Source organism: Moschus berezovskii, chromosome X (genome assembly GCF_049115385.1).
Source record: "Moschus berezovskii isolate FMDL1 chromosome X, NW_MosBer_1.0, whole genome shotgun sequence".
Taxonomy (NCBI): domain Eukaryota; kingdom Metazoa; phylum Chordata; class Mammalia; order Artiodactyla; family Moschidae; genus Moschus; species Moschus berezovskii.
The window spans coordinates 69,415,546-69,423,131 of record NC_142488.1 but is presented as its reverse complement, the minus strand read 5'-3'; the positions used below and the strand labels follow the sequence as shown (position 1 = coordinate 69,423,131).

General features: G+C 41.8%; 1 pseudogene; it reads left to right on the top strand.

Annotated features, from left to right (window-relative positions):
- Positions 1–6,289: 6,289 nt before the first annotated feature.
- LOC148773345 (ras-responsive element-binding protein 1-like) lies at positions 6,290–7,210 on the top strand (annotated as a pseudogene).
- Positions 7,211–7,586: the final 376 nt, after the last annotated feature.

Below are 7,586 nucleotides of genomic sequence, written 5' to 3'. Positions count from 1 at the left end.
GCTCTTTTTTAGAAGAACATAACTAAAGTGAAAGTCACTCAGTCGTTTCCAACTCTGCAGCCCCACAGACTATACAGTTCATGGAATTCTCCAAGTCAAAATACTGGAGTGGGTAGCCTTTCCCTTATCCAGGGGATCATCCCAACCCAGGGATTGAACCCAGGTCTCCCACATTGCAGGCGGTTTCTTTACTAGCTGAGCCACATGGGAAGCCCCATAATTAAAGTACCTTACATAAAACTTAAAAACGCTTAAGCTTTGATGCATTGTTCTGGTCTACACGTGGATTTACTGAAAGAATTGTATAAATACATATTAAAAACATAGCGAAGAATTTTTAGAAACATTCTTTTTTACCTTTTCACCAAAAAAGTCCTCAAACTGTGAAATACAATTGTTTATCTAGCAAGTAGAGTGATAAAATAATAATGAAATCTGCCAAGATTTGTCTCCAAAGAAGTAAATCCTGCATCCCAAATACATACTTGTGGAGAGATATAAATAAAAATCTTTATAAGTTTCACCTATGGAAGTGGTTTACAGATTATTCTTCCTAAGAACCATACACAAAAAGGATTATTTTTTCCGGCATTACGGGTTTAGAATTAGTTAACAGTCTGAAGCCTAATAATCATCAACACAAAAGAGTAAACAGTATCATTTTGAACTATTTTGGTTCAATAGGAAATGAACCTTACGATAAAAATAGGCTTACCAAATTATTTGTTCATTATTTTCCCCACACAGTTAAAGAAAAACATTAACATCACACATAAAATTCCCCACTAAAAATATAATTATTATGGCTATTTCCCCCCTAAAGTAATACATATTAGTGTTTTCCTGGAATTTCTAAGAGTTCTAAATTGAAACACTACGCCAATGCCAAAGATCCTTCCCATAAATCTAGAGATTTACCGTCTAGTAAATTACCTTTGGGCATATTAATAAATCACATATAAATGCTAATCACTATTTAGCATTTCTATTAACCTCCCTCTTACTATAGATTTCGTAGTAGCTTTCATATTTTACACCATCTATTATAAAAAAAAAAACAATCTATTACTAAGATATATTTCACAGTAACTTCATCTCTTAAACACCTAGGCTTACTTTTTTGTCCTCCCCATCTAACCTAACAAATCAAAATCACCAGCCCTGAATCCCTTAGGTCCTTATTTCATACAAGTATAATTTTTTAGAAGTACTTTAAAATACCTATACCTTTTTCCTTCATCCGTAAGACTTAAGCTCTGAGAACAGAAGTGAGGCGTCAAGGATAGTATGAAATCTGAGGAAAGAAGTGTGGCGGAATGTTAAAGAGTGTATGGAGTAGGACGAGAGAAAGAACTATGTCGGCTGGGTGAGGAAAACCGTTAGGCACTGGGCACACTAAAGACACGATGGGGAGGGGCGTGACCTCTTACCCTCGAGCCCCCTAATGCCCCCAAGCGAATGCCGTGCACTCTAACGGCTTCTCTGAGCGGCAGCCATTTTGACTTTGTGCCAGCCACGCCCCTCTGACGCAGACGGCTCCTCCCCCAACCTGTGCAGAAACAGGAAGTCGAATTGTGAAACTTGGAGCAGGACGAGTAGCAGCTCTGGACTAGAACCGTGCTCTGAGCGCCTTCAAATCCTTGCTGCTGCCAATGGCTGTTGCAGTCCATGAAAGTGATGGGATCATATCGAATATGGAGAGTATTCTTTCCTGTTTGAAAAGCTGCTGCTATGGCTTAAGGAAGCGGGGAAGGGGAGGGCAGGGAGCCCTGAAAGTGGCTAGTGGAAACGTTTTCAGGTCTAGTTGAGGAGGTGTGAGGGCTCTGACAGCACTGGCAGCTTGTTTTGTTTGTTATTGTTTTCCTGTTAGCTGCATCCATCCTAGAATCAGGAGACATGGGATTGCTTTGTTAAGAGTCAGGAGTCACGGGACTGGTTTGAGAAGCTTCCTGAACGTGAATCCTCGCTTGTTGAGGACTAATGTTACCTGTTATTTCTGTGAATTTATCCACTCCTGAGAAATCGAAGTAGGGTGGTGTGGAAACGAGTGACAGAAGTTTGCCAGAGGTTTAGGGCAGAGGTATAGGTATTGAATGGATAATAAGGGCAAATAGTTTTTGTGGACAGTGTATCCTGGCGTGTTGCAGCACATGAGGTCACAAAGAGTCAGACACAATTGAGTGAACTGAACTTAGTTTTTGTGGTACTTCTTTTTTCTGGATGGAGGTGACTGGTAATGAGTTAAAGTTCTTAATATCTGTCCTCTGAACTAAATTGAGTGCTTGCTTTTTAATAATTTGATTTAACATGTGAGGAATCTCACAGTTCCTAAAGCCAAGAAAATTCATCAGTGCCATCTGTGTTACACCTTAAGCAATGAGGTTGAGGTTAGGAACGAACCTGTGGGAAGCCCTGAATTGAAGAAGGATGAGATTGTTTTTCACAACTGAAATGCCATCACAGAATTTCCATGTGGCTGTTCTTCTTCCAGAAATTGGTATTACAGAAATAGTTTGAATTATTTGATAGCTCATATTAAAACTATTTTGCCTTTATTAATTTGTAAATCTGAAATATAGAAAGACATTTGGTGAGAGGATTAAATAATGTAAATCATACTGAGAATATTGGTAACATTTTGTGCTGAACTGGCCAAGATAAACCAAGAATAAAATGTGAACCTTTGTGGAGATGCAGAAGTAGGTCATTTCATGAACAGAGTAGATAACTGAAAGGCTCAGTTTAAAGGATATAATTTACAGAAGTAGTTGTGTTAGATAATTGTTTAAAAGAACCATCTTGAAAGAGCACTGGACTATGAGTCAGAAAGTCAATTTCCAATCTCATTTCTGCCTTTTAAGAAACATGTGTTGAGACATGTCATACAGTCTTTGTCATGTAATATTTACTCATCTGTAAATATTTTGACCTGCCAACCTTTTAAAGCTTTTGTGAAGATAAAATGAAATGTAAGGGCTCACCAAATTGTAAAGTTTTGAAACATGTTAAGCATTAAGAAGTAGACTACAAATTGCTGTCTCTTTCCCCAGATCTTTTGGAAGAAATTGAGGTAATAGCTCTAACACTGTTTTTGTTTTCTACTTTAATAATACAGGTTACTTTTGCTCTACCTAAAAGACTATGCTATGTGATTTCCATTAATAAGATAGTCACTAATTTTCTTTCACTGTGAAGTATGTATGCCTGCCTATAATTTAAATTAATGATACTATTATCAGTAGTTTCAGTTCAGTTCAGTCGCTCAGTCGTGTCCGACTCTTTGCAACCCCATGAATCACAGCACGCCAGGCTTTAGTACCTAACAAAAATTAACAACTCTTCAGTCCATCAACGGAGAAGGCAATGGCAAGCCACTCCAGTACTCTTGCCTAGAAAATCCCACGGATGGAGGAGCCTGGAAGGCTGCAGTCCGTGGGGTCGCTAAGGGTCAGACACGACTGAGCGACTTTACTTTCACTTTTCACTTTCACACATTGGAGAAGGAAATGGCAACCCACTCCAGTGTTCTTGCCTGGAGAATCCCAGGGAAGGGGGAGCCTGGTGGGCTTCCGTCTATGGGGTCACACAGAGTCGGACACGACTGAAGTGACTTAGCAGCAGCAGCAGCAGCAGCAGCAGTCCATCAAAGGAAGTGAAGAGATTTAACTTGAATCATACCATCTGGCAGTGATTCGTTCTCTTGATTTTTTTTTTTTTTTTAGAAATGGACCTTTTCCTTTGAGTAGAGGAAGAGAAAATGACATGGACTCAGACCTATCTTCCATAAATAAATAACTGAAACTGAAACTTGAGTAACATTTATTTTTCACCTATATAAAATGCAGAAATCTCATTGTTGCAGTATGCAAAAAGAACAAACGTGCTACCACAATCGAATTAGCATGGTAATTGTGAATTCTGTCTTTAGGCAGTTAAATATGCTGAAGTAATCATATTAGATTAGATCCAGTCTCATTTTAAATAATTTGATGGAGTAGCCAGATTTATTTATTTTTTGTAACGTGTTCATGTAGATGTTTTACAAATATACAGTTAATAGCAATATGTGTGCAGTATGAACATTGTTTCAAGAGTAGTACTTGATGAAACAAGGAAAAAATTGAAGGATACTTCCATATCCCAATGCTCTTTTTTTTTTTCCTTTTTTGCTTCTCTCAGTTTCTACCCCTCTACTGCGTTATCCCTTAATTAATGAGGTTGAGGTTAGGAAAATGTTCTGAAATTTTATTGTTTTATTGTTGTTGGACTTAGTTAAAACATATTCATCTCCAGGAATCCTTCCAAGTCATCTATCTAATCTCCTAATCCATCATCCCAACAAACCAAATCTGAAAGCACTGCTGCTGCTAAGTCGCTTCAGTCATGTCTGACTCTGACTCTGTGCGACCCCACAGATGGCAGCCCACCAGATTCCCCCATCCCTGGGATTCTCCAGGCAAGAACACTTGAGTGGGTTGCCATTTTCTTCTCCAATGCATGAAAGTAAAAAGGGAAAGTGAAGTCCCTCAGTCATGTCCGACTCTTAGCGACCCCATGGACCAAAGCCTACCAGGCTCCTCCATCCATGGGATTTTCCAGGCAAGAGTACTGGAGTGGGGTGCCATTGCCTTCTCCGTCTGAAAGCACAATTTCCCACAAATCACTATTCTTTCCTCCTTTCCCCATCCGTTTCATTTCCATTTTAGAACCTCCCCCCATTTTTTTTTTTATCTTTATAATCCTATGTTTACTTATCTCTCTCTTTCATTAGACTGAGTTCCTTGAGGATGGGGTTCTTATCTTTTTACTTTGAATCCTCATTTTATCACACAACAATTGGCCCATAGTGAGCAAAAAAAAAAAAAAAATGAGCAGATGATCTTCTGCTAAGAATTAACACTTATTGAGTCTCTACTGTGGGCTGAGCAGTGCATCTAGGTTGTCAGTACAGAGATTTATAGGACCCATTCCCATTTTCAAGCAACTTTTGATTTAACTGAACCAGGACACATAAGAAAATGAGTGCTAGAACAGCAATTCTTAATCCCATGTGTGAACTTACTAAGCTTGAAATTTTATGTAAAATTCTGTATATAAGTATGTGCTTTTTCCTGGGGAAAATATCTATTGTTGACATCTGTTTCTCCAAGGGACTCTAACCTGGAAAAGATTGAGAATCAATGAAGTATATAATAGGTACTGTAGACATAAGAATAAAGAAAGGGATGTTGTGAACTGGACTGGTATCATTGACTGCTTTTGTAGTCACCTAAAAAGATAAGAATGTGTTATAGGCAAAAATTGCCAACTACCTTACAAATGCTCTCCATTGTGAATGGCTTTACATGCTAAAGCAGAATTACATATCAGAGTCTCTGAGGCTTTGCTATTATTGTCTCTGAGGCTTTGCTATTATTGACAAATGTATTTTTTTACCACAATATTATTAATATTTCAATTTTTTTTTCAATATCACCTGAAAGTAGTCTTATGATTTATGTCCTAGCTAACTAGTAGAAGATGTATCTTATAAGAAGTATAGCATGTAAGGATAGCTTATGGTTCGTCATTTTATGAACTTGTCAACTTCTTTCATTTTACAGATGTGAAAACTGAAGCCTAGAGATGGATAATTAACTGCTGAATAGAAGAACAAGGAGGAAGGAGGAATTCAATGCCAGCTCAACTCAAAGTCACTATGAAAGTTAGAATGCAAAGAGAGAAATAATAGTTGAGCTGGCTTTGAATTATTCCTTCCTCCTGTTCGTCTATTCATCAGTTACTCGATTATCCATCTCTGAGCTTCAGTTTTCACATTTGTAAAATGAGGGAAGTTGACAAATGATCTCTAAGTTTTCTTTCAATTCTGAAGATCTTGAGTTTCTGTGTTTCCAAACTCTACAATACATACATATACAAAGGATTATTAAGATGCTGGGAGCTACTGCAGAGGCACATGCTGACCCACACTGACAGCCAGTCAGACACAGAGGCCTCATTGGCCAGCAGCGAAGTGCTGGACCTCATCGCCTGGGAGCAGGAGCTGCCAAGCCCAGCCTGGTCCCTCTCCCAGTCCTATAGGAGCCCCCAGTGGCAGCACAGGACATGTTGAAGGAAGTGGTGGCTGAGGAAGAGGAGGGCCACACTGGGGAGTAGTGGGATGAGGATACTGACGGCTCTGAGGAGGGCACAGTCAGCAACAAGAGCCTGGACCTCAACCTTGCCAGCAAGCTGATGGGCTTCAAGCTGGCCAAGGAGAAAGTGGGAGCAGGTTCACAGGACCACAAGCATGCCTACCACATGTGTGGGAAGAGCTTCACATTCCTTGGGACCCTCAGCTGCCTCTGTAAGGCCCAGGGCCCCAAGGAGCCTGGGACAAGAGCACTGCATCCCAGGAGCCCAAGGGACTACCACTGAGCCATTGCCCAGGCCAGTTGAGCCCCAGACCCTGGAGCCCCTGGCCACGGTGGAGGCCAGACCTGAAGCCCCAGAAGATAAGCAGAGTGAGGAGGTCAAGGGGCCCTCTCACCATGTGGTGGGAGAGCCGGGTGGGGGGCTGCAGAGAAGAAGTCCTTCGAGAATAGTGACAACAACAAGAAGCCAAAGACAGGCTCCCCCAGGAGCACAGCTAGCAAGGAGGACAAGAGGAAGAAGATGTGCAGCGTGTGTTGCAAGAGGTTCTGTTCCCTGCAGGACCTGATGCAGCACATGAGGTTGCACACAGGAGAGAGGCTGTATAAGTCCCAGACCTGCGAGTGGACCTTTTCCTTGAAGCACAGCCTGGTGCACCACCAGGGGTCCACCAGAAAGCCAGGCACACCAAGCACCACAACAAGGACAGTAAAAGGGAGGACAGGGAGGACAGCAAGAATGAGTTTACCCATAGTGGCATCACCCACATGTCAGAGAGCGAGGTGGACTTGGGCCTGCTTGCCAGCAACCACATAGCAGTCACCCAGAGCCAGGAGAGCATGGCCACCATGAGGAGAGGGCAGCAGGTTGGACCACCATCACCAGCCAGGCCAAGACTGGCAGGAGTGCTCCCAGGGCCACCACTGTTGGCAGCCCCTAGGAGCTGGCATGTCAGGGTGGCCCTGGCCAGGAAAGCCCAGCTCCCCTTATGCAGGATGTGCTAGAGCTGTCCAGCCAGATGCCCTCCCACCCTTTCCTGGCTGCTGCCTATGGCGCCTTTCTCCTGGGCCTGGAATGATGGCCCGGCCTGCCTCCAAGCCCACAGATGAAAACGAGCAGAGCAAAATGTCCTGAATCTATGTTTTCTTAAGCGTCCTTAGTGTCCTTCAGCGATTTGTGGGATAAAAAGAAAGAGAAAGAGAGAAGGGCAGCCACCTTCTCTGTGCCCGTAGCCTTACCGACCGTGCAGAGATGCAGCACATGCGATTTGAGTGCCTTAACAACTTACCAGCCCGTTGGAGTTTTCCTGGGTGTTGTGTTCTCAAAATGACTTTTTGAAAAACAAAGGATATATTTTAATAAATTATTTGGAGAGGACCTTTTCATTTAAGAATTAACCATACCTTCTGTCTTGGTGTGTGTGAGCTTGCTTTTGCAAATCTGTGATAGTAACG